General features: G+C 44.7%; 1 protein-coding gene across 8 annotated transcripts in view; it reads left to right on the plus strand.

The window, feature by feature from the left end:
- The first annotated feature begins 5,510 nt into the window (after positions 1 to 5,510).
- The window catches only part of ABHD2 (abhydrolase domain containing 2, acylglycerol lipase), a 115,599-nt gene continuing 93,190 nt past the window's right edge, over positions 5,511 to 27,919 (plus strand). The window contains exons 1-4 of one of the 8 annotated variants that reach the window (XM_054450346.2): positions 20,688 to 20,759; positions 22,095 to 22,236; positions 25,493 to 25,584; positions 26,006 to 26,180. The gene's annotated coding sequence lies outside the window, so the exon portion shown is untranslated. Of the gene's footprint in view, positions 6,749 to 20,576; positions 20,760 to 22,094; positions 22,237 to 25,492; positions 25,585 to 26,005; positions 26,181 to 27,919 lie in introns of those variants that run through there. The other 7 variants (XM_054450345.2, XM_054450347.1, XM_054450348.1 and 4 more) reach the window with 7 other exon arrangements.

A 27,919-nucleotide genomic window follows, 5' to 3' on the forward strand; every position in this document is an offset into this window, starting at 1 on the left:
CAGTGAGCCAAGGTAGTGCCACTGTACTCCAGCCTGGGCAACAGAGCAAGACTCTGTCTCAAAAAATAATAAATAAAAATAATAAAATTAATCCTTATGAAATGATTTTAATGTAATTAGAATAACTATAATCACACTTCAAGCCTGCAATATCACATATATTATTGCTTCGGCCCACAAGATTTCTCAACCTCAGCACTATTGACATTTGGGATAATTCTTTGTTGTGGGGCTGTCCTGGGCACTGGAGGGTGGTTAGCAGCATCTCTAGCCCCTCCCCACAAGAGGTCAACAGCACCCCTGCAGTTGTGACAACCACAGACATTGTCAAGTGTCCCCTGAGGGACGAAACTGCCCCCAGTTGAGAACCACTGGTTTAGGATGGGGCTGAATAAGGTATTTAATTTTAAAAGTTGAGTTAATTTAATAACATTATTAAGTAAATAATAAAGCAGAGAGTACGGAGATAGGGTCAAAATTATCAATGTGGTTTGCAGATGCCTGGAGTTTGGGATGTTTGCTCTGCAACTATGCGAGGATATCCAAATACCCAAGGGGCTGAGATGAAGCCATTAACTAAGACGAAGGCATTGTCTGGCCTCCACCACCAGCCCCACCCATTTTTTCATCTTCTCACCTACTGGGTCCTGATTTGACTCTGCTCTGGACAAACAATCTTGTGTTCATCCACTCAGCGGCCTACCTGGAATGCCATGCTCCCTCACCACCAATGCTGCCCACCAAATTCAGCCCATAGACCTTCAAAAACCAATTCAAATCTCCAAGAATCCAAGTCAGAAGAAATTGCTGCCTCCTCTGAATATTATTGCTGACACTGATTGCACTGTGCTTATTGCTCAGTCCTTTGAGTTATCTCGTCAATATTTCCCATTTGTCCTATATCCATCCCCACCTAGGAATGAATGGGACTTCATGATTCTGTCTATCTTTCTAGTATTAGATGTCTTGCTCAGTAAAAAATGTTTGCTGTCTTATAAATTAATTTAAATATATGGTAAAATAATATAGGGGTCTCTGGAAAGATGGAAATTGTTTGTTTTTGTTTTTGACACGGAGTCTCACTCTGTTGCCCAGGCTGCAGTGCAATTGTGCAATCTCAGTGCAATCTTGGCTCACTGCAACCTCCACCTACCGGGTTCAAGCGATTCTCCTGCCTCAGCCTCCCAAGTAGCTGGAATTACAGGCGCCTGCCACCACGCTGGGCTAATTTTTGTATTTTTAGTAGAGACGGAGTTTCACCATGTTGGCCAGGCTGGTCTCAAGCTCCTGACCTCAAGTGATCCACCCGCCTGGGCCTCCCAAACTGCTGGGATTACAGGTGTGAGCCACCATGCCCGGCCTATTTTTGTTTTTTTGTGGGGTTTTTTTTGTTGTTGTTATTTTTTTATGCTGCATCTCACCTTCTCTGGAAATAGTTTTAGAATAGCTCAATAACATAAAATTATGTAGGAAAGGGTATATGATGAGCTTATTTAATGCACAAGCTTTATCGACTGTTTTGCAATTAATAGTATGAATAACTCAATTTTTATTTCTGTAATTAAGAATGACATCAGGAAGACGAATGCATGGTGACTAAGAAGAAGTCATCGTTAGCCAGTCACCTGTCAGATATTCTGTATGTATCTGATTATAAGATTAGAACACTTTTTCATCTGTGTGTGTGTGCGCATGCACATGCGTGTGTGTTTGTGTGTTTCATGAGCATTTTTAGTACTAGGTCCTATATATGTAAGTATAAATATTACCATAACATTTATCAACCAAATTGGGACTATTTGAGAGTCACCTGGTGGGAGGGAGGACACTATTAAAATTTTGCCAGGACAACAGGCATAAGCCAGGAGTGTTCATCTTATGATTTTACTATAGACAACTCACATATAGCTTAAGAAAGCAGCCCAAATCACAGACAAGGTATTTTTCATGATTGTTTTCACTGGCCACCAGAAAGCCTTTTCTAATAACAAAAGGACCACATTTTTTAATTTCTTCACAGTTTGTCCTCATGGAACTATTGCATGCTAGGACTTAAAGCCTCTAAACAAACTTCATCTCCATTTCCAATAAGAAGCCAGGCAGTGGACCTGGTAACAGGGCATTCTGAACCTCCTTCCTAGACTGCATGCAGACTGCACTGGGTGTGACAATAAAGCCACAATACTGGATCCCTCAGACTGCACCATGTCACAATTGCAGGAATACTTTATGAACCTCCAGGCTGCAGCTTTTACTGTTATTCTCTTAGCTTCATCCTTTCCATTTCCCTCACAATGATTACACTGATGAGGTCTAGTCTCAAAAACCTTAACTCGGTCCTCAAACCATTTTTGGTAACCATATTCCAAATGAAAAGTTTCTCGCACCAGGTGGTGAGATTTTGCTAGTGTAAAAAAAAAAAAAAATCCTGCATGTGTTGGAGAGTGTGTATATAGGAACTCTCTGTACTTTCCACTTAATTTTGTTATAAACCTAAAACTACTTTATTTATTTATTTAGAGACAGAGTCTCCCTCTGTTGCCCAGGCTGGAGTGCAGTGGTGAGATCTTGGTTCACTGCATCTGCTGCCTCCTAGGTTCAAGCGATTCTCCTCCTCAGCCTCCCGAGTAGCTGGGATTACAGGCACATGTCACCACACCCAGCTAATTTTTGTATTTTTAGTAGAGACGGTGTTTCGCCAATTGGCCAGACTGGTCTCAAACTCCTGGCTTCAAGTGATCCGCCCACTTCAGCCTCCCAAAGTGTTGGGATTACAGGCATGAGCCATGGCTCCTGGCCCTAAAACTGCTTTAAAAAATAAAGTCTATCTATATTTTCTAAAAATCCTGAATCCTGTGATTACTACTTCTGAGGGCTAGAACTTAGAAAATGAGTGAGGACCTTAGAGGAAGGTTCTGAAATGGGCTCCTATAATAGCTATGGCAAACATTTATTAAACATTTTTAGGTATGTGCCAGGTACTGTTTGATGCACTTTGCATCTGTGAACTCACCTGCCACTCAAAGGACCCCATGAGACAAGCACTTCACTGTCCTCTGCATTTTACAGAAGAAAGTAGGGCACAGAGACGTGCTGTACTTGCCCAAGGTCACAAGGCTAGGAAGGATGGAACCAGGATCCAAGCCCCAGCAGCAGAGCTTCCAAATCCCGTTTCTCTGAACCATCCCCCGAGGACACAGAATAACAAAAATGACAAACTGAGTGAATTGCTGATTTTCCTTGAAAAGAATAAATAGAACACATTATCTGCTCCAACCACTGCTCCCTGCTGTCTCCCACAGTACCTTGACTTTCTCAGGTTAGGAAATCCTGCAGAGGCCCCAGTTGAGTTAGAAGCAGTTCTACTTTAATGAAGTCCTGCAGCTTTAGCCATCCCAGAAGGTGACTGTGGCATACCCTCTCCCTTGTTCTTTTTTATAACAAGGTACTGTCATGGTTTTGAAAATTCACTTTACAGCCACATCCCAACACCTGCTTATCTCAGGCCAAGGCTCACCAAATCCTCAATCCCAACGGGCCACTAAACTTGAAGGCAAAAATAAGTCCATTTTGTCTCCTAAATGGCCTCCCTCAGAAATGATTTATAGAATCAAATAATATGATTAAACAGAATATGGCAAGACTGCAAGCAGAAGGGAGGAAACAGAAACCAGAGACAATTAAGGAAACAGTTCTGTGTGCTGGAAAATGATAATGGATCATTCTTTAGGCCTGCCAGAGCTGCAGAGAAGATGCCCGGATCCTTTCACTCTTCCTCCTCTTCCTGGGCTCAGTCTGTGCCTCTTTTTGAGCCTCTGTGACATAATTGTGTTTTAGAATTCCTGAACAGGAAAGATGTCCTTTTCTGGAACTGTTGGCTGAACCTATGTTCCTGAGATGGGAGAAAAAAGCCATTTACACAATGGCGAGCCCATCTGCAATCTACTCCTAACAGCTGCTTTTTGTGGCTCTGAATCAAGTTGGAGAAATCATCCTGGATCTCAGGAGCCACTTCATGCTTTTCAGGGCCTAACAAGACATCTCAGTTTCCCTTAGCAAGCACAGGCAGAAGCAAACCTGTATTGGGCTGGGCCTATTTCCATAACATGCATGCAGCCATGTGTATGGCTACCAAGCAGCACTATTTAAAGACAAGAACCAGAAAACTGTGGATCAGAACCAAATGTGTACATAGATATGTGTACACACCCCTCCAAAACTAGTGACAAATCTTTTTTTTTTTTTCTGAGACGGAGTCTCACTCTGTCGTCCAAGCTGGAATGCAGTGGTGCAATCTCACTGCAACCTCTGCTTCCTGGGTTCAAACTATTCTCCTGCCTCAGCCTCCTGAGTGGCTGGGATTACAGCCGTGTGCCACCACACCCAGCTAATTTTGTATTTTTAGTAGAGATGGGGTTTCACCGTGATGGCCAGGCTGGTCTGGAACTGCTGACCTCAGATGATCCTCCCGCCTTGGCCTCCCAAAGTGCTGAGATTACAGGCTTGAGCCACTGTGCCCAGCCTATTTTTAAAATTATTATTAATTTTTAATTGACAAAATTTGTATGTATTTATGATGTACAACATGCTTTACTTATTTATGTTTATCATGTTATTATGTTTATTTGTCAAACAGGGTCTCACTCTGTGGCCCAGGCTGGAGTGTAGTGGTGCGATCACAGCTCACTGCAGCCTCAACTTCCTGGGCTCAAACAACCCTCCTGCCTCAGCCTCCCCACTAGCTGGGACTACAGGCATGCACCACCACATTGGGCTAATTTTTAAATTTTTTGTAGAGACAGGGTCTCACTATGTTGCCCAGGTTGGTCTCAGACTCCTGGGCTCCACCTCAGCCTCCCAAAGTGTTGGATTACAGGCGTGAGCCACTGCACCGGTCCATGTTTTGATACATGTATACATTGTGGGATAGCTAAACCAAGCTAGTTAACATATGCATTACCTTATACTTATCTAGTGATAAATCTAAAGCTCTTTCTTGGAAGTCCAAACTGTTTTAACTCAGAGTCAGGACGATGGGGTTCATCACTAAGACACTTTGCTACTGAAGCCTGAGTTTTTCTCTTCCAAGATGAAAGAGAATACAGAGGAATATATAAACACTGAGATGAAACCTTTTTTTTTCAAGGTAACATGACAACTGAATGAAAAATAGAGCAATGGCAAAGGATTCTTTCTTCTCCTTCACTCTGATGTACCATGGCTGTGAGTTCTTTCAAAGACAGACACAAAGGGTCTGGGGCTACATTCAGGCCTGAGAAGCTATTTCTGTCCACACTTTGTGATGTCTACACCTTCAGAATGGGGAATGGGTTTCAGGGGTCTCTGACAGATATAGCTCATGCAATGATTTCTGGTCCAGTGCTGATCAGCCTTCAAAGGATGTTATTTGGTTACGCTCCATAAAACTTGAGCCAGCCCATTGTTCCTTGTCACAACCCGAAATATGTTGGGAAAAATTTACATGGCAACAAACGCCACTTCCCTTCTCTGACTAAATTGCTCCTCTCATTTCATCCCCTGCTCCCTCTCTCCCAGCCCCTATGGGGCCTTGGTAGGGTGCCCTTGTCTGCCCTACAGGGGTTGCATTTCAAGTCGCTCAAGTGTTCTATTCTTGGTACACGACACGCCATTGCAAAAGCAGTTTCAGGCTCATAGAATTTTAGAAATGGGCCTAGTTTCCCAGCCGGATGAGGTGAGTGGGTGATGGGTGAAGAATCAGCCTTGATTGAATGCCTGTTGAGTGCCAGCCACTGTTGGCATTTATCAGAGTTTATTTAATCTTCTCATCAACTACTATTGTTACCCTCAGTTGCCAAGTGCAGGGAGCATGCGGGAAGGTTAAGTGACTTGCCCAAGCCCACACAACCGGTAGGAGCCCCAATTCCAGGCCCTAGTTCCAAGGCTACATTCTCCCAGGCGGCCTCCAACTGGGTTGGTTAAGTGCTGAAAGGACAGTGGGACAGTAACTGAGGCCCGTATTGCCCAGAGCGTCCCCATCCCCCGTCCGGAGCTGGAAGAGGCCATAGACCGCCGCCTCCACATCTTTTCCTCTCCTTCGGGTTCGGTGACTCACGACCCTTCTTCCTCTTTCCCGGGATATGACCTCAAATTTCACCCCCTGCGAAATTTGAGTACACGTGAGTCAGTCAGTCGGCCTGGACCCATCAGAGCCCCGTAGCTGAGCTACCAGCCGACCTCATTCCTCTGAGCCTAGTCGACAGCTGACCTTACCCAGCCCTCTAAAGCAGTTTGCGGTCACAATTACCCCTCTCTTCACCCCGCCCCCATCGGCATCAAACACGACCCATCTTCTAGCCCTCCTCCCCTTTCCCCGCCCACTCCGGCCTGGCCTTATCCAGTAGCGTCTGGGTCCCTGGACTAAAGCCGTCAAATGTAACCAATTGCTGAGGAGCTCTCCCCTAAGAATCCCGCCTCCACACTGAGGAACAGCTTCGCTGATCAATGGATTCCCTCCTAGACGCAATGAGCGCGCGGGGCAAGTGGAGAAGCGGCTGAACTGCCCAATGAACAAGCGGTTTCCGTGGTTAGGGGCGTGGCAGAAGCGGTCGTCAGGGGCGTGGCGGCAGTTACTTGGGCGGGGCCGGTAGCGGCGGGAGCTGCACTGGCCAGGGGTTCCGGCTGTATATCCATGAGCGCCGCTGGCAGCCGGGGAGCCGCAGAAACCAGACTGGGGGCGAGCTGAGCACCTGTAGTCAATCACACGCAGGTAAAGCCACGGCCGAGCGAGCTCGGCGGAGCGGGGATCGCACCCCGGACCCGTCGAACCGAATCTCCGAGCCCCGAGGTCCCCAGCGTAGCTCGGCCCATCACGCCGCAGCCTGAGGGGATCCTGGGGGGCCTGTCATCTGACGCCGTGGGGGTCCCAGGGGCTGGCTTGCCCAGTGGTGGGGACAGCCCAGATCGCGGCGGGGGATACGCCTTCCTGAGGCCCTTTGTCCCCTCCTGCCCGAGGAACCGAGGTTGGGGACAACCCCGACCGCGGCCTTTTCCCCCATTGGTGCTCACTCCTGGGTCTTCAGGGGCCTGGGAAGGGGTCTGCCGGTTCAGGCTTGGGGAAGAAGGTCCAGGATCCGCACCTGGAAGGAGAGGGCCGAGGGGCCTGATTACAGCCCGAGATACCCGAGAGGCCTCTGTGTTTCCGGGCTCCAGGGGCGCACCCAGGACCAGTGGGTTTAAGTTCTAGAAAGGCAGCTTTTGACCCACTTGGAAGCACATTTACCGAGTTCGGCCCCGCGATCGGCACTGTTCTAGGCGCTTCGTGATCTTTTCCCACAGCTAGAACTGTCCAGCAGCGCAGAGGCTGCCTGCCAGGCCGGGCAGCTAGCGCCTCGACCTTGGCGATGTCCAAGCAGTGGCCTGATGACAGCCACCTGTGTGAGATGCTTAGGACTCCCAAGGGAGGACTGCATGACCCATCTGTAAGGGCCTTCTCTACCCACAAATGCACTCTAAGTGGCCTTTAATGCCTAGCTTGAGAAGAGTACTTCTGGGGGTCCATTAGGTTCCAAGTGGCTGTTGAATTCACCCATAATGAATTTTGAGGTTTCAGCTCTCAAGAGTGGGTGTTAGCAAAGAGACTGGATTATACAAAAAAGATAGAGGTTTATTTAGCCACTATGAAACTCCTTGTATTTGAACTACCATAGACCGCTCTCTTAATCTTCCCAATCCCTCTTTTTTGGTTGCTCGACCTCCAGTTTGTCAGTTTCACCTGCATTCCAGTAACCAAATCCAAAGTCATGTTCCAAGAACAGGCTCCACAGAGGGACCTGGAGAGACTGCAGGTTTGGCAGAGTCAACAAGATCTGTGCCCAGAGCTTTTCGAAGGCCGTTTCCTTACAGCCACATTAAGCAGAGTCCAAAAGAGAAATCCTTCACTACCCTCTGTCATTTGCCTGAATAGAGAGAACATAATAATCTTCTAAAGGTCAGGAGGCAGAGAAAGAATCTTAACACAACTTGCTGTGTGTTTTAGGATGAATTAATCTTTGAATATCTAGTCAGAAATCAGTCCATATACAGCTGGTAGTCAGCACGGACTGTGACATTTTAGAGCTGAAGGCACCTTAGATAGAGCTCATCTCTAAGTCTAATTAGGTAGACTCTCATTCAGTCTCCTCAATGCACAGGTGAGGAAACTGAGGCCTGGGGTGGTCACAGGGCTGGTTGGTCATCACAGGCCCATGACTAAGGGTTGGTCTCTTGACTTTAGATCTAGCCAGTGCATGACTTATTTCACTCCAAGCTTAGTTTGCCCATTCTCAGTGTTTTAAGTTCTAGGGGAGTCCAGAGAGGTTAGGAGGACAGATTTTGGTGCCTGCGTGCCTGGATTTGAATCCCAGCCCTGCCTCTTACTAGCTGTGCAACCTTGGGCAAGCTACTTAACTTCTCTGTGCCTCTGTTTCCTCACCTCTAAAACAGAAATAATAATGATACTTATGTTAGAAGGTTGTTTTGAGAAGTGCATGGAGTTACTACATCTGAAGCATTTAGAACAATACCTGGCACAGGGTAAGCACAATAGATTTGCTAGATATGATATTCTGTTGCCTTTTTATGCATTTTTCTTCATATCCACCACCCGATACTCTATCAAGAGCTAATTTTTCCCCCAGTCCCCTTCCCCCCACCCCCCAATTCATTTAACATTCCAGATTTCATTTTAACACAGACAGCTGCAAGGGGTTTCCAAGTCACGTTGCATTTTATATCTTACTTATTTTTCTGATTCAGGTAATTCAGTTTCTATGTTAGTTCCCCCTTGCAGTTACATTCTTCTTAGGCTCTGAACCCTTTAAAATTATCTTTAAAAGCAGGCAGTGAGGGATGGGAATCCCTCGAAATGGTAAAGTCCTGGATGATACCGGTGTCCATGGTGTCCTTCCAAATATGTATTCCCTCTCTTCAGCCCTCCTCCCAAGCGATGAGTGTGATGCAGCTTGATTCTAAATGGATGAACATTTTTAGATGAAGATTTTATGAGCCACTGTATTAAGTGCTTTTCGGAAGTTCAGGGATCATGTGTCAACTGCATTGAAAGAAGTTACTTAGTCATTGGAGTAGGGAGAGCACCAGCAGCGCCTGCCTGGCCTGGCAGAAGCAAAAGTGTGTGACTGATCCGTGCTGGCAATCTAGCTGGTTCACTGGTTTATCTGCATTTTTCCTGTTCTTTTCCAAAGCTTGAAATAAACCAGATGACAAGTACAATGGAATGGTCTTTTTCCTCTCATTTTAGTCAGGGTCGTTCACTTTTTTCCCTTTTTATTCTCACCTTCATTTCCTTTATCGCCTGCATGGGTCTGACAAATAGGCACTCTCACTGTGCCAGCCAATTCCCTTTTGATGAAAAGATGCCTGCCACTTTCATTTTTTGCAGGAATCCAGTCACCTTTGATTTTCTCTTCTGTTTTTACTTGTTTTCTAGATTGAACCAAAGATTATCACTTCATTAAATGGCACCTTCTTATGCTTTCTTTTTCTTGAGTTGATTCTGAATTTCGGTTTTTGTTTAAGCTGTTCTAGAAATCAGCCATTTTAGAATAATAGTTTTCATTTCTTTGCTTGTGTATTAATATGGGCCCCTTTCTCCCTTTCTCACTCTCTTTTCTCAACATTTTGGTGGAAGGGCTTCTCATTTGCTGTTACTCGTTGCTTTGAGCATTTACGCCTTTTCCTGGTAATCTCTGGCAGGACCCATAACCTCTGTAGTGGTTCTCACTGCCCTTGTTCAGAGCTCCTGCCCCGAGCAGGAAATAATTTCTTTGGTCTTATGGGAGACAGGGGTAGAGTCTGTCTTATTTTTTGCCTAAAATCTGGCTCTTTTAAAAACCCTGGGAGAGAGACATTTCCAATATAATTGAATTTTGTGTGACAGAATTTCTACCATGACCTACAGCTTACAGTATTCCCATTTTTATTGCATTGTGAGTTTTGAGTACTCCATGACCAGTTTCAGAGTATAGATAATGTGCGGCATGAGGTGCTTAAGCCTTTGTGTTTCATCTTGGGCTAAGCTATCCCCAGGAACAGAGCGTTGAGAAGTTCAGGGTGCCTCTTAAATGTGTCTGTTGTCGGGATTTTATAGCAGCTTTTCATGGTTCAGCCTTTTTGGCCAGTGCATGATTAGGACATTTTTAAGCCCTGTGCTGCTGTTTCTTTGTTGATACCATACAGGTGCTACATTATCTCCTTTCAGGATTTTCATATCTGCAGATTTATTTTTTGTTGTCTTGTCCAGGGCATCATATTTTTGGATTGAATGTTTTCTGTTTGTAAAATGGTTGGTGTGGACAGATGATAAGCTCCACCATCACCCCTGAAGCTTGTGGACTGGGGCCAGTTGGGTGAGGGGCTTGTTACACACCGACCCATTGTCTGATCTTTCACAATAAATAGCAGACAGGTGAAGAGTTTTTAGAGAAGTGGAACATTGGTACCCTTGGATTTGTCTGGTTTCTGATTTTCTTTTGTTGTCTTTAAGTGGAGGTTCATTAAGTTCAACAAATTAGCATCTGGTGTGTGCCAGGAACACAGTTGACAAGATTAACAAATTAGTTTGGATTGTTGCTTAAACACTATTTTGTTTTAAAATTGTTTTTAATAGAAATTTGAAAATTTTTTAATTCAAATTTTAGTTTTTAAAAATAGGCAATACATTCACATGATGAAAGAAAAATTTTTAAAGGCACAAAAGGTTAACTAGTAAATACATCTCTGTGTACCCCTGACCCCTGATCCTCAGAGGCAACCAGCATTAGCGATTTCTTCGTCCTCCAGAAGTGGTCTCTGAACTTCCAGGGGATTTTTTACATCTGTAAGCAAATTCGTTAAACATATTCTGTACACCACCCCTTTTTGCTGAAATGGTAGCGCACTGTATACATGCTATTTGGAACCTTGCCTTTTTCACTTAATATTTCTTGGCAGTGTGAAAAGAGCTTCCACGTCATTTTTTATGAAGGCCGTCTATTTTAGATATCTGTTTTCTGTTTCTAAGGATGCTAAAAAACAGTCTTATTTAGGCAGCAGCTTTGCTGGAGATCTTAAAGATGTGGTGGATATTTGGAGGTGAATATTTTTCTTTTCTGTGAGAGGCTAGGGGAGGTGCAGGGGAGCTTCTAAAGGTCAGCTGTGAAGGGAGAGCTGGGGCACTGGCAAGTGAGGAACACATTGGTCCTTGGGCCCTTCACCTTGCCGTCTGTGCAGAATGTGCTAGCATTTCCAGGGAAGTTTGCTGTTTGCTCTCTGTTCTCCAGAGAAGCTTCCTGGCCTCCCCAAGTCACATTTCCAGCATCTTTTTTTTTTTTTTTTGAGACAGAGTCTCACTTTTGTCGCCCAGGCTGGAGTGCAGTGGCGCGATCTTGGCTCACTGCAACCTCTGCTTCGCGGGTTCAAACGATTTTCCTGCCTCAGCCTCTCAAGTAGCTGGGATTACAGGCACACGCCACCACACCCAGCTAATTTTGTATTTTTAGTAGAGACAGGGTTTCACTAGGCTGGTCTCAAACTCCTGACCTCAGGTGATCCTCTTGCCTCAGCCTCCCAAAGTGCTGGGATTACAGACGTGAGCCACCGTGCCTGGCCTCATTTCCAGCATCTCTGTTGCATCTCATCCCGTCTCCTGCACCACAGCATCACTCCACTTGTCCTGCCTTTGGGCATCCAAGAGGAAGCCTGCCCTTTGTCACAGCACTTTCTGTTTGGGTGGCTTTAAGTGTCTCACCCCTTCTTTTCTCTCACCCCAGGAAAAACCAGCTCTCACACCTGCTCCTCTGTAAAGCGTCTTCCCCAAGCCCACACATAATTTTGTTGCTGTCCTTGAAAGTATTTCCCAAGATCTCCAAACCGCTTTAAACTTCCAAGGTCTGAGCCTTACCTGGCCTCACTAACAAAGGCTTCCACTGATGCTGACTCTAAGAAGAAAGTTTTCAAGTTTCTTCGTATTTGAACTTCTATGGCTAGGCTTGTGTTTAAAATAACCACACTGATTTAAACATGGTCTTATAGTCTTCAGTGGCTCCCAGGTCTTGCCTCTCAGGTTTTTTTTCCTCTTTCCTTTGAATGTGCCTTAACCTTCATCTTGCGTTTATTTACCTCTGAGTCTGGTTTAGAGTCACCTGGAAATTGAATGGAATCTTTAGTCTATTAGTCTAATCTAGAGTCCTTACCTTCTGGCCTTTGCTCATTGCAGAGCACCCACATTATTAGTCAGTTGTACCACAGATACTGTGTTACGTAAGGTGAGGAGAGGGAGGTGGTGTTATCAGTTACACTTTTTCCAGGCTAGAGTGCAGTGTCCCGATCTCGGCGCACTGCAACCTCTGCTTCCCGGGTTCAAGCGATTTTCCTGCCTCAGCCTCTCATTTTATCTTGGATAAAAGAGAAGCTTTGAAAGATTGCCTCCCTATGTGCACAGTCACTGTAGGCATATATTTGTGTACTGTTTACTTAGTCATGTCAATGAGGGCAATAAAAAACAAAAATCAGGAAGCCCAACATGGATTGCTACATTTTGATTCTTTCAAATAAGGAAATACAGCAGGGCTTGGTGGCTCACGCCTGTAGTCACAGCACTTTGGGAAGCCGAGGCGGGCAGATCACCTGAGGTCAGGAGTTTGAGACCTGCCTAATCAACATGGTGAAACCCCGTCTCTACTAAAAATTAAAAAATTAGCTGAGCAAGGTCCCAGCTTGGGCCTCAGTGACTAGCATGTGGTGTGCACCTGTAGTCACAGCTACTTGGGAGGCTGAAGCAGGAGAATCACTTGAACCCAGGAGGCAGAGGCTGCCGTGAGCCAAGATCGCACCACTGCACTCCAGCCTGGGCGACAGAGCAAGACTCTGTCTCAAAACAGGAACAACAACAACAACAACAACAAAAACAAATAAGGAAATACAAAAGCCCTGTCATCTAAAAAGATATTTTAGCCTGGGTGCGGTGGCTCACACCTGTAATCCCAGTACTTTGAGAGGCTGAGGCAGGCGGATCACTTGAGACCAGGAGTTCGAGACCAGCCTGGCCAACATGATGAAACCCCATATCCACTAAAAATACAAAATATTAGCTGGGCATGGTGGTGCACACTCCCAATCCCAGCTACTCGGGAAGCTGAAGCAGGAGAATCGCTTGAACCCAGGTGGTGGAGGTTCCAGTGAGCCAAGATTGAGCCACTGTACTCCAGCCTGGGTGACAGAGCAAGACTCTGTCTCAAAAAAAAAAAAAAAAAAGGAGATATTTTAGCACCAAAAATGTTGGAAGATCAGTATCTCAGATTACAGAGCACCTTCTAACCAGGACGTATTTAGCTTACTAAAAAGGTTGAGTTAATGGCCATTGAATTATGCTGTTTGGGAGGGCCTAAAGTCGAGGATTCTACTCAAGGAGAGGTTCCTCTTTTGCAGTTTCCTTAAACAATGCTGGTTACTCTTTTTCTGGGAAATCAGGCCATTGATTTAGTTTAGTTAACCTAACCGCAGCAACATTTGGCGGGGATTTGCGCCCAGTTTTTCAGGTGGTACAGACTACACAATGTTGATATGCAATTGTAGCACCTTACAGTGAGGTGAACTGATACTGGAAATTGTTCTTTGACTCCTGAAGTCTGGATTTGTCATGTCTGAAGTGCCACGTTTTAGTTCTTAAGGACTGAGGAGTGGGAGGGGACTGAGGTGAGACCCCAGCAACCCGCTGGAATTAAGTAAGGCTCTTCAGTGGTATTTACACATAAGTTCTTTGGAAGCATGTACTTAAACTTACTAAATCCATGATTTAGTATGCCTGGTAATGGCCCAGATGGCTTCTGAGATACAGCATGACCTCTCTTCTGTGTCCCCACCACACTTTTTGCTTTCCTCCTGTAGCACCATCATGTTCATTTTGTGCTATGGATTTCCCAATCCAGGGCTGAGGATATGTCCTTGAGGTTCCTTGGGTTCTCATTAGATTACAAACTCAGACTTTTTGGTTTCGTGTTAATGATAATTGAAAATGTTTTACAAGCCTGTCCTGGAATGTTGGGATACCTAATTGTAATATCAAGGTGCACCCACATAGTCTCAGTGCCTCCCCCGTTTGTATGTGAATTTCTGATGAATCGAAGCCAGGTAAACCCCGCTATAGAGAAAAATACAGAGATGAACTTAGCGCAGAAAAGATATGAGAGCATCAAGTGAAGTCAAATGATACCACACAGCACTGTGTAAGTGAAGGCTGTAGCAGTGGTCCCAGCGAGAAAAGGAGTGTGAGAATGGACTTGTCACACTGTACCTGGCAGTGTAGACTCTCGGGATCCATAGAACCTGCCCAGGCGTAGGCAGGACCACACTGACATTGTCTGCAGGTATTTCAGATCTGAAAAATGGCATTAGTCTCATTACATTAATGTAGCTCATCTGAATTTACTGTTTGAGTAATTTTATGTTTTTATAAATGTGCCTGGATCTCTGTAATCGTAAAAGTGCCAAAGGAAGTTTATGCTCTATACTGAGTACTATTTGTACTGTTTGTGCATTTTAAGAAATAGTATAATAAATAATAGTTGGATAAAAGTAGTTTAATTTAAATTTAAGAATCGAACACAAAGTAATGTAACCAGGGGCATCTGGCAGGACTAGTTTTTCCCCTCGGAGGGAGCCATTTGGTACCTGAGTTTGAAAGACCCCAGTGCAGGAATCGAAGCTCTGGAAGGCAGACAGAGGTTTCCAGTCATGTTTGTGTCATTCATATGGCTCCTTTCCATGTGTTGACCATTTTAGAAATATTAACTGAGTTGAAGAGTTAGTTGACATAATTGGTTTTCTGCCTTGAGGTCCTGTCTGTTCAGACCCTGAAAGTGATAAAGTTATTTGGAGAACTTGAGAAACACTCCCAAAGAGAGTGACAAAAATTACTTATGGATTTGGGAAAGGCACTTTACAGGGGAGCAGGTGCAAGTCATCACACCCGTTTGTACGTGCAGCCAACACTTACCTTCTATATTAATGAAAGGAGGCCTTCCAAAACTAATTTCTCTGTTTCTTTTTGTTTGTTTATTTTTGGAGTGAGTGATAAAGTGTTCTTGTTGATATTTGCATGACCTAAACTCTTGCCAGAATTGCAGTAGCTGGCAGCAGCCTCAAGTTTATTTTCCACAGGCAACTCATCAGCCCAGGGACAGTAGAGGCTTGATCGCAGCTGAAAGTTGGGGTGAGCTTGGGCCTTAGTGACTAGCAGGACTGTTTATCATATTGCTAAATAATCACTCATTCATTTATTAGCTTTTTATTCTGGGAATTTTAAAGATATACAGAAGTAGAGAGAATCATATAGTGAACCTCCATGCCCCACAAAACCCATCCCCAGCTTTAACAATAATCAACTCATAACCACTCACATTTATTCTGTCTTCATAGCTACTTCTCCCAGCTCACATTAATTTGGAAATAGATCCCAAACATCATATAGTTGCATCTATAAATATTTCCATGATAATTCTTAAACATAAAGACTCCTTTATTAAACACCCATTATTATTCTTTGAAAATTTAACACTAATCCTTTAATATCATCAAATATCATCATTATTAAAATTTCCAATTGTTTAAAAATGGCATCATAAGTGTTTTTCTCCTTAAGCTTAATTTTTTTGAATTAGGATTCAAGTAAGGATTAGACATTATGATTGATTGCTCTACCATTTATGTCTCTTTTAAGCTACAGATCTCCTTTTCTTTTCTTTTTTCTTCTTTTCCCTGTAATTTGTGGGAGAAGCTGGGTAGTCTGTCCAATAGAGGTATTTTTTTATATTTGACAGATAATGCTTTCATGTGTTATAACATTCAAAAGGTACAACATAGTAAAGAGTGGAAAACTTCCTCCCAAGAAGCAATCAATGTTACTAGTATCTTGTATAATTTTTCAGAGATCTTTTGTGTGTGTCCCAGCAAATGTGTATGCATCTATATTCTTTTTCTTTCTTTTTTATATAACTGGTAGCATATTGTACATGTTGTTCTGCTCCTTGTTTTAGTCACTTAACATGGAATTATACATGTTAGCAAATTTCTTGTTTTTTCTTTTTTGAGACAGTCTCACTCTGTCACTCAGGCTGGATTGCAGTGGCAGGATCTGGGCTCACTGCAGCCTCTACCTCCTAGACTCAAGTCATCCTTCCACCTCAGCCTTCCCAGTAGTTAGGACTACATCACACCCAGCTAATTTTTGTGTTTGCTGTAGAGATGGGGTTTCACCATGTTGCCCAGGCTGGTCTCAAATTCCTGAGTTCAAGTGATCCACCCACCTCAGCCTCCCAGAGTACTGGGATTACAGGTGTGCACCACGGCACCCAGTCAAATTTTAGCAAATTTCTACATATATTGTTTGGCATCCTATTACTTTTGCTCATGTATCCAATTATGTCATTACTATTTCCTAAAAATTGAGGGACATACAATATTCCTAGGATTATGTGATTGTGCTAGAGTCCTCACAGCTGGGAAATGTTCTTTTTTTTCATTCAGAGAATGAGAAAAATTCAGAGTTCAGCAGGCATTTATTGAGCTCTTTCTCTGCTGGATGCTGTGCCAGACACTCTGCCCTGAGGAGTTTCCCTGCGGCCTGAACACCCTGTGCCCCACTGTGGGCCATAGAGGAGGCTTTCCACAGTGCTAACTGAGCTTCCAGCCCCTTCTAACTCCTTGTGTGGCCTGAACTGTATTCACACTGTAGACATTAGCTTCTCAGGTTCCAAATATCCTGGCTGCAGTTCCCTCCTCTATTCTGATCATGTAAATAAAGTGCTTGCTCATTCTTGTCAATGATGTTGACAAATGTACCCTTCTAAATAGTGGGATGTTGGAAAATGCCAAGTAGATTATAGCCAAGGATATTTTTCCCAATTTAGAAAACATAGTTCCTTTCCCTCCATCTATCATTAATATCACCCATCAGTCTATTTATTGACTCTACATAGAAATTCTGGATGTTGCACTGAAATCGCAAGAGAAATCAGCACTTTGCCACAAAAGAGCTTGTAAGAGGAATGCAGATTTCTTTAAGTCTCTTATGGATGAGCAGAGAGGCCTTATGGAGCTTCTGTAAGGCTGAAGTATCAAGGCTGAAGTGATCAGAATCCATCTAGCTCTGCAAACAGCTTATAAGATGGATGGGTGCCTTGCTTCTCTGTATTCCTAGAGCCTCACCAGGGCCTGGCACAGGGAGGGCCCCTGGGCCTCAGTTTCCTTGCTTGCATTAATAGTAACTCACAGTGGTTGTGAGCACCAAATGAAGTAATGTCTGAGGATGCACTTTGTCAGTAAGTTAGGCATTCAGTCTTCACTGTCAACACAAATGCATTCTGTGACATGTTTGAGGAGTAAATGAGGTAATGTATTAAAATCACAAACACTTTATAAACGATAGAGCTACACAAATAGGACATTTTCTTATCATCTAGCTTTGTTCCTTCATTTAAAGTTGTCATGATTTGGCCAGGCTCAGTGGCTCATACCTGTATAATTCCAGCACAGTGGGAGGTTAAGGTGCGAGGATCACTTGAGGCCAGCAGTTGGAGACCAGCCTGGAAAACATAGTGAGACTCCATCTCTGCAACAACAACAACAACAAATTTTAATTAGCCAAGTATGGTGGCACATACCTGCAGTCCCAGCTACTCGGGAAGCTGAGGCAGGAAGATCACTTGAGCCCAGGAGTTCAGAGTTGCAGTGAGCTATGATCGCACCACTGCACTCCGGCCTGGGGAATAGAGCAAGACCTTGTGTCTATAAATTAAAATAAATAAATAAAAGGCGGGGTACAGTAGCTCATACCTGTAATCCCAGCACTTTGGGAGGCCGAGGCAAGTGGATCACTTGAGGCCAGGAGTTCAAGACCATCCTGGCCAACATGGTGAAAAATATAAAACTAAGCTGGGCATGGTAGTGCCCACCTGTGGTCCCAGCTACTCGGGAGGCTGAGGCATGGGAATAGAATTGCTTGAACCCAGGAGGTGGAGGTTGCAGTGAGCCAAGATCATGCCACTGCACTCCAGCCTGGGCAGCAGAGCAAGACCCTGTCTCAAAAAATAAATAAATAAATAAATAATAAATGTACAGTGATTTAAAGATAACGGTATCAGAGCCAAAGAACAATACTAGATTCTAGGATGAGAGTCTTTACCCTAACTTACGGTTCACAGATTTAAGATTTTGTCTGGGCAGCCAGTAGAGAAGCTTATGGTCTGGAATGGGAGAAGGAACGTGTGTGTGATCCATATGTTACCTGTAGAAGACATTTAAATTAGCATTGGTCATGATTGCTCACAGGCAAGTCAAGACCAGACTAACCAGGCTTGAGGACCCAGACATTTGGCTCTGGACTGGGATCTTCCAGCCTTGGTGAATGAAGTCTCTCCTTTGTCTTCTCTGGTGAGCACACCACTCCCAAGTTCACATTTTTTTTTTTTTAAGAGACAGGGTCTTACTCTGTCACCCAGGCTGGAGTGCAATAGTGCGATCATAGCTCACTGTAGCCTCAATCTCCTGTGCTCAAGTGATCTCCCACTTGCCCGAAGTCACACAACTAGTAAGTAGTGTAGCTGCAGTTCAGGTCAAATCTGTCTGTCTCCAGATCCTGCAAGTAGCCTCTCTACCCCACCACCAATGTACATCTACAGAAAGCATCTCAATGAAGCAGAAATCTTTGTAGAAGTATTTTTCCATTTTCCTTAGATGTTGAAAAGGAACCTTATTGGCTGGGCAAAGTGGCTCACGCCTGTAATCCCAGCACTTTGGGAGGCTGAGGTGGGTGGATCACGAGGTCAGGAGTTTGAGACCAGCCTGGCCAACATAGTGAAACCCCGTCTCTACTAAAAATACAAAAAATTAGCCAGGTGTGGTGGCGGGCACCTGTAATACCAGCTACTCGGGAGGCTGAGGCTGGAGAATCGCTGGAACCCAGAAGCCAGAGATTGCAGTGAGCCGAGATGCGCCATTGCACTCCAGCCCGGGCAACGGTGCGAGACTCCATCTCAAAAAATAGGAACCTTATTTTATAATTTCACCAGCCTCTTAATCTAGGTTAAACTACAGTTAATTGTATTGAGTTTTATATTTTCTGGACCAAATAAGCTCATGTCAGTTGGAAAATACCATAGACAATTTTGTTGCATTGTACGTTTTGGAGAGAATAGCAGAAATCATGAGTCTTCTAATGGTATTTCAGTATTTAACTGAATGTCAACAATCAATGAGTAGATTTCCATCTACCTTCTATTTGCGGGCCTTTCCTTTCTTCTGCTGCCTCCAACATCCTGTTTTAGCTTTGAATATATTTCTTTATTTGTGAGACAGCAGTTTCTGGAGTAGATCTTTGAGCCCAGTGAGATGTTCTTGAGACAAATGGGGAAAGTGTGAAAGAAATATGCCTTGGGACGGTAACTCCTCTGAGCAGTGGCAAGTGAAAACTCTCATTTTTGGATGGATAATTATTTGCTTGAACTTTGAGATGTTCTTTAAATATCCAAAAGCTGCTGACAGCCCAGGCCACAGTGAGCTTTCTCTCCTGATGTACAGTGGCGTGGCAATTGCTCATAAAGGCCTGTACCTCTCCGCCTAATGTAATAATCTAGTAAGAAACTACTGTTCAGAGAACCACAATGATGATGCTTTAGGTTAATGCCACACACAGACTTAGTCAATTAGTAAATATTTACAGTGTCCACTATGCACTCAACACCCTAAATTTAAATTTGTGTAGAATTTAAACATGAGGATTGAATTACAAGTATATAGATCAGAACCCCCAACAGAGATGAAAGAGATATGAATCATCACTTTTATGTAGAGAAGAGGCTAGCAAATGTTCTAGTTATAAAGGGTGGTTACATAGTGTGAAGGTGAGAAATAGTATGATTTTTAGGGCCTGGAGGGGATGGGGCCCCGGTGAATATCCTTGTATGGTTCAGCAGGTTGTACAAAACTAGTTAGATGCCATCAAGGGCTTGCAGTGGGGCTCAAATGGTGAACTTCAGTGCTTGTCCAACATCGCCATGGGTCAGGTTACTTGTAGCCAAGTAAATGCTTCTCACACCTATGGCCTCACTTCAGCCCCTCACATGAACAACAGTGCACAGCCCTATGCGCACAGCCGAGGCAGCACCTGTGTGGCATCATTTTCCAGGCTGATGTCTGGAATTCGCCTTGTAAGTAAAGCACTGAAGCTTCATTCCATAATGACTCACTGCCACTGCTCCAAAACACATCCCTCTTGTCCGTCTGCCCATTTCCTGACCGCCCAGCATTCTTGGGCCTTGGCTCAACTGTGAGCCCAGCCTGACGTCTGCATCCACCCCTCCTTCTCACCTTCTCTTCTGTTCCATCTCTTCCGGAGGTTCCCAGCTTTGAGTCCACCTCCTTCTTCTTTCTGCCTCCTTTGTTTGAACTCCTCTAGTATTTATAGTTGGTACTTCAGAGTTTAGTACTTCATTATATACAGATTTGTTGTACTATTTTCCAATTGTTTTATGGATGCTGTGTATCATACTTCTTTCATAGCCCCCACAGAGGTTAGAGTGATGTCTTCGTCCCTATGGGGAGTGAGGTGGAATGTCAGGAGGGCGTAGTTTGCAAAACATCCCTCCCAGTGGTATTGATGCCTTTTCGCAGGTTCTATCCTCTTCATTTGCAAGCCACTGCTTTATCCACGAGGGTGCTCCCTACTTATGCCAGTGAATTAATTTTTGGTAAGTGGGGTAATTTTCTTTCCTAATCTCAGAGAAATATTTCTGCCATTTTTTATGAAACCATCTTCCTTGATGGCCAGTTCCTTGCCTCCCAGGAAACTGATGAGGAGGCAAGACAAATGTATTGGGAAAGCCCAGCGGAGGAAGAGCTCCTGAGGAGTGAGTGGCGTAGCTATCTGCTTCATGTGGGGCGCTCCTGCTCTGTAGTGTAGGGTATTTTTTAGGTGGACTAGAGGTGGACTCGGAACAAATGCCTGCCTGATACAGGCAATGTTTGCACAAAAACCAAAGGAAGAAGGCTGCTGGTAGGCTAGGGGTGGCAGGTGGGATTGCCCTTGGGCTTTGAAGAAGGCTGAGAAAACTTACTTCCGGAGTGGGAGGCAGGAGGAGTGAGGCTTGGAACAACGGTGGAGTGTTTGTGGTGGACGGACGGGAGAGAGGAACATTTGAGGGCATGAACTTACTTCTGTCTCTTTACTTGAAAAAGCAATCCACTGAGCTAAGACCCTAAAATACATCAACCCAGAGGGCTTCTTTTTGAGTTTTTAATTTTTAGATAATTCAGTATCCTCAATGCAACGATGTGATAAAGCAAAGCTCAGGACTACTTGGGGACCAATTCTCATTCTCCTCATGTGTTACAATTCCTTAGCAGTTGCTTTAAAACTAACATTTTTCTAATCTTGAAATATTTAATAAAGCAGCTTTCTGCTAAAGAGCTGAAAGCATTTTACGACCTTATCTTGAGGATATCTGTGCATATTTTATCATTATAAGTCATTTTTTTTAGCCTACAGAATTTCATCAACTTCTTTCCTTCAGTAACGTGTAATGTAACCTCCCTTCCCCCATTTTATAGAAGAAAAAACGAATCTTCATAATGTTTAGATAATTCACCCAAAGTCACTTGGCAGAATCTGGAATCAAATGCAGGTCCCCTGCTTCCAAAACCTTTGCCCCTGTGTCATTCAGTTATATCACATGGACTCTTAAGCTAGGCCTCAAAATCCTCCAAAAGTGCAAGTGACCTGCCCAGAGCTGTATAGCACAGAATGTTCAGAGGGGGTAGGGGTTGGAATAACTCCAGATGCCACTGGAGACAAGTAGTGTAGAGACACAAATGGGATCCTCTCCCTCCTCTGACATCCAGAATCCAGAATCTCTGGGCTTTCCACTTGGGTTGTGACCTACAAGTCGGGGGCAAAGCTCTTTAGCTCTCATAATCAGCAGGACTGATGGCGGAAGCTGGGCAGGGCTCCCTGGAGGCCTAGTGTTGGGCTGGCAAGTTCAGCACCAGATAGGTGCCTATCTCACAATATCCCTTCTTCATTTCAGGCACAGATCAGTCCTTCATATTTATCTGGATTTAGCTGGTAGCATTTGTCTCCTAAGACTTGGTCACAAAGGAATCCATGTGACCTTCAGGCCTTCTGCTCTAAACTGGCAGGAGATCCTGTTTCTACTCACAGCGTCCAAGGTATTTATAAAACAGAAATAAGTAAAGCATGCCTCAAAATGCTGTGCACACCATGTACTGTTGCCCCCAGAACCTTCTCTTGGTCTTGGAGGGCAAGGAGCACAGAGCTTTTTCTGCTGTCTCTCCCTGTGTAACAGGGTCTGGTGGCCGAGCCCTGAGGGGCGCTGTTGCTCCCAGGTGGCAGAATTCAGCATCAGAGAGCCACACAGCTGAAAGAGATGGATGGGTGAGTGACCTCAGCTCTGCCCAGCTGGGGTGAGTGGGCCGAGCAAGTCTCTCCTTTGGCAAAATCATCTGGGCTTGTTCTCATCCCTGCTGAATTGGCAGGGAAGGAGAGGGGCTTGGCCCATTGGTCATTGGTCAGGTTTCCTCACAGATGCCTGCCATGGTGAAATGCAAGACTGTTAGAGTGATAATGGGCTGCACGTGTTAATGCTCTCATCACGGGCCCCACAGTGTGTATTAGCCAAGTACTGGGGGCACTGGGAGCCTTGTCTGCTCCCAGTCAGCGTTGGGAAACCAGAACGCTCAGGAACGGGGAGTCCCAGTTATTTTTATTTTCTCATTAACTGAGAGTAGCCGTAAGTCCTTTTCTGTTGCAGGTCTGGGTGAAACTTTCTTCTTTGCCTGCCTTAGGGAGTTCCATGGGGTGAGTGGTTCTTCAGGCAACGGCTGTGCCAGGCACTGGGTCTTGCCCTCCCACCCCCATCTCCATTTCCTCCTTCTGGAAGCTTATTTCCAGACATAGAAGAGTGGGTGGCATCTGTATGGCGCCCAGGACAATCAATCTGGAGATGCCCTCTTCTTCAGTTGTATCCTTCTCTTAAAAATTCCGGTAAACTAGGCACTTGAGCTCTTTGGGTTCTGGTAAACTGCAATTTTGCTTTTGATATTACAGAATTTAATTATGGTATAGATTTTTAAAAATATGTTTAGGATAAATCTCACAATTCAAATGCCTGTTCTCTTAGAAAAATCTAGAACCTCCCTAGAGGAAACACCTGGCATAAGATTTGTTTGTTTGTTCTCAGGTATGGATTCATGGTTTCTCAGTGAAAGAGAAAACAATTTTGCCTGTGATTTTACTAAGTGCTTTACCCATTCGTTCTCTCGTAGACAGTACTATTCTTTCAGCAGGGTTATTTGCTAGTGGGAGAGGCCAGCTTCCACTCAGTATTTTAGTAAGGGCACGTAAAAGTGCCCGATTAAATGTTCCTGTTTAACTGGTGACTCGGTCTTCAGACATTTCCCGTTTGGTAACTTTCTTTGTGGAAGCTCATGGGTTAGTAGCCATTCCTGACATTTAAATGTGAGGTTCACGTTTTCCTGCATTGGGTAACTTTACTCCCCCTGAGAACTTGTAGACTATTTTCTGAAATTCCAGCAGATTGAGTGTGTGACCTTATGACTTCGTGGAAGAAATATGGCTAAATAAAGCTGTTATCACATGAGTAGGTTTGCACAGAAAGACAATTTCAAGGTCTTATCTTGAATACAACAGAGGGCAACCTTGCCGTAAATACATTTAATTATCTGTCAATCCCTCCAATTCTCTTCTACTAAATTGTGTGTGACTTGATGATCCCTTCACCTTGTAGGACCTGGTTTGTGAGAGATGGACTGAATCAACCAGGGGCTTTATCCTTCCTTGTTCTGGTAACCCACTCCCGCCCTTTCAGGGCAGTCCCTGGCTTGAGTTAGTTAACGTTCAAAAATCAGTGTTTCTCAGCATCTCTGGAAAACAGGATTGGCCCTATTGTTTCCAGGGCTTTCCCATCCCTTCTGGCTTGAGGTGGTGGTGGTGACAGGAGGTCTTTTTTGTTTTTCTTTTAAACAATAGAGACAGAGTTTCTCCACGTCACACAGGCTAGTCTTGAACTCCTGGGCTCAAGCAATCCGCCCTCCTTGGCCTCCCAAATGGCTAGGATTATAGATGTAAGCCACTGTGCCCAGCCAAGAGGTGGTCTTTTAAAACCCAGTGTATTGGCCAGGCGCGGTGGCTCACGCCTGTAATTTCAGCACTTTGGGAGGCCGAGGCAGGTGGATCACCTGAGGTCAGGAGTTCGAGACCAGCCTGGCTAACATGGTGAAACCCCGTTTCTACTAAAAATACAAAAAATTAGCTGGGCGTGGTGGCGAGTGCCTGTAATCCCAGCTACTCCGGAGGCTTGAACCCAGGAGGCAGAGGTTGCAGTGACCCGAGATTGTGCCATTGCACTCCAGGTTGGGCAACAAGAACAAAACTCCGTCTCAAAAACAAACAAACCCAAAGTATTTGAGCACCGTGAAGACTCCATTCCACAGAACCCTCTGTGGGAGGACGTGCGGGCCTAGACCAACACTGATTCGCTGAAAGGTGGGTCTGTGAGCTGCTGGCTAAGGTGCTCACTCACCTCATTAGACCTTACCTAGAGTGAGAACAGGGCCCGGTCGCCAGGGCTGTGCAGTTCCTGAAGCCTCCTGGCTATGTTCTGAGGCTCTCCTATCCCATGGCAGTGAACGACTCAGAGGACACAAAGGCACAACTCAGACGGGGATGGCTGGGCCTTCTCCCCAAAATCATCTGGGCTTGTTCTTGTCCCTGCAGAATGGCTTTTTTCCCCCAATGAGGGCTCTGACTTCTTTAGTTAAATGGCAGATAAAGTGGGGAGAAGGTGGCCCATTTCCTCCTTACTTTCTCTCCAAGGGTATCATGTTGCCCACATTTAAGGTTGACCACTTTTATCTGGTGTAGCAAGTTCAATAGTGACCCTCCAAAATTTATGTCCATCTGAAACCAGTGAATGGGACCTTATTTGGAAATTGGGTCTTTGCAGATGTAATCAAGTTAAGATGGGGTTGTACTTTTATCTAAGTTGCCACCAAAGATGCTGAAAAATCAGAATGACATGGGATGGAAACAGACCATGTTTTTGGGGCGGTGTGCTGTGGCCTTCTGCTATCCTTCTCCTGACACCCTCACAGGGTACCTTGGGGGACAAAGGTTTATCTCAGGGCATTACAGTTTGCTGGGAGAGCCAGGCTAGGCAAGAGGGGATTTTTACCTACAGGGAAGAATGGGTAGCCTTTCCATGGGCAGGAGAAGCCCCTCAGCAGGAGAGGGGTGGTGTCAGGAGGAGGGGTTCCGGCTGTGCACTGCCAAGGATGCATTTTAGCACAGAAAACAAGAATAATGCATCTTGGAACTGTTTATGGGACATAATGATCACCACTTAGTATCCAGTGATTTATTAAGTCTAACATGGTTCCATTTTAGAAGATACGGTTCCATTTTAGAAGAATCAAGAAGAGTATGTCCTGGGATTAATTTTAAACTCATTGGAGGAGGCCCGAGCAGTCAATCAGCTAGTGAGTTCATTGCTAATGAGACTTGTGTGTCAGTTAGGAAGGAGTATGTTTTGTGGTCGTTTCTGTCGACCACAGTAAGCAACTTAGGTTGTTTACTGAGTTACTCCATTTTAGAAGAATCAAGAAGAGTATGTCCTGGGATTAATTTTAGACTCATTGGAGGAGGCCCGAGCAGTCAATCAGCTAGTGAGTTCATTGCTAATGAGACTTGTGTGTCAGTTAGGAAGGAGTATGTTTTGTGGTCGTTTCTGTCGACCTAAGTAAGCAACTTAGGTTGTTTACTGAGGCAAAATGGAGGAAAGTTTAATAGTGGAGATGGTAATAGCGAATATTTTGCGGTAGTGCCCCAAAATATTAAAAATACGATAGTACTGTATGCCGGCATTGTTTTAAAATGCTCTTTATGTATTAACATGTTCAGTTTACAGATGGTGTTCAGAGGGATTAAGGAACTTGCCCCAGGACAAACACTGTAGCTGGATTTGGCACTGGCTGTGTCACTGCAGGACTGGACCCTAAATGAAATTTACGTCTTCAACCAGATGGAATTGGAACAGAGAAATCCTTTAGGAGTTTGGTTTGGTTTTCCTTGAGAGGTATTTGCCTTAGGACCCATAAGTATCAAAGCTTGTTATGTTAGGTCCTTGAGAGTTGCAAGGAAGAGAGATCTCCCCCTCCCCCAGATGTCTGTGTCCTCTGAGCTCCCTCACTTTGCTGATAGCTAAGAGGAAAGGAAAGGATGGTTCTGATAGCTGAATCACAGAGGCAAAGAAGCCAAGCCAATAAGTATTTATTCACAGAATGCAATTTGTATTATGTTAACAAGTCATCTGTGGGTGCTCATGTCAGTTAGCTATCATCTGAATTGATTGGAGCGTGTCTGAGTAACAAGGGGCCTTTCAGAAGGAAGTGGCAAATGGTCCCTTCAGCCACTAAGGACAGGAGCGTGGAACTCCTGAGTCATGAGAGGTAATTTGGGCATATTCTCTCACCATTCTAGAAGCTAGAAGTTTGAAAACAGGTTTTACAAGGTTGGTTCCTTCCTTAGGCTCTGAAGGCAAGACTATTCCCTGCCTGTCTCCTCTTCTGATTGTTGCCAGCCATCCTTGGCATGGCTTGCTGTAGATACGTGGCTCCAGTCTCCACTTCCATCTTCACGTGGACTCCTCCCCTGTGTATCTGTGTCTTTGTATCCAGATTTCACTTCTTCCAAGGACACCAGTCATGGGGTTAGGACTCCCTCCAACAAATACGACCCCATCTTAACTTGATTACATTTGCAAAGACCCAATTCCAAATACTGTCACATTCACTGGTTTCAGATGGACATGAATTTTGGGGGGAGGGTCCCTATTCAACTTGCTACACCAGAAAATGGGTTTCCTTTGTTTGAGATCTCTCTGCTCCATTTGTTCGTGCTTTCCGCACTGTAAGTTGTGTCCTGTCAGTGAATATTGTTGTTCCAAGGCTGAAAGCGTCACGATCCCACGCAGGTGGAATGAATATGATGAAATTATTGGCACAGCAGAAAGAAAATATATAACTGTTTAATTTATTTGAAGAAAGAACAAAGGCCCTGAGGGTTGTTAGTTCTTATGAATTTTACTGTGTAATCATCTATGAGGTAGGCTGGAAAATGGCCGTTTTCCGTTACAAAGTACAGCGATAGTTTTTTCCTGTGCTCTTTAGCCGAGGACCGCAGTTCTATCCCTAGAATCTCAGACATTTCTAGCTGAAAGAGACCTTTGGCATCATCTACTTCTAATCTAACCTTCTCATTTTACAGATGGGGCCTTTAGGGCCCAAAAAGGTTAAGTGCCTTGATTCAAGGTCATCAGCCAGGAAAGGGCAGAGCAGACACTAGGACCCAGGTCTCAGAGCCCCCAGACTGGAACTTTTCCCAGTGCAGCGGCAGTTTCTCACTCTATCTGTGCCTCCATCTGAAAATAATGCTCTTAGCCAGGAGAGAGCAGAAAGAGGCGTGGGAGACACAGCTCAGGCCTTCACCTCTGGTGGAGATACCAGTCAAGCTTGTCTTAGAGACCGGGGCCACACTGGGAGTTCCTTTAGTGACTATATGTTGGGCATTTGGCAACACCTTGGTTTCCTTTGTTAATGCAGACTATAAATGGAATTCTGACTACCATTTACGGCACCTAAATCCCATTCATAAAATGGCAGGGGAGGTGTGGGCTAGCCGGCAGAGAAGGGATTGCCGCAGGGACACAGGAAGCCCAGCCCATCATGGAGGTGGAGCTGGGTTTGGGGTGGGGGTAGGGAGACGATTCCTTTTCATCTGTGACATACCCAGCCCTCCAGCTGTTCTGTGTGACTT

Source organism: Pongo pygmaeus, chromosome 16 (assembly GCF_028885625.2).
Source record: "Pongo pygmaeus isolate AG05252 chromosome 16, NHGRI_mPonPyg2-v2.0_pri, whole genome shotgun sequence".
Classification (NCBI taxonomy): Eukaryota; Metazoa; Chordata; class Mammalia; order Primates; family Hominidae; genus Pongo; species Pongo pygmaeus.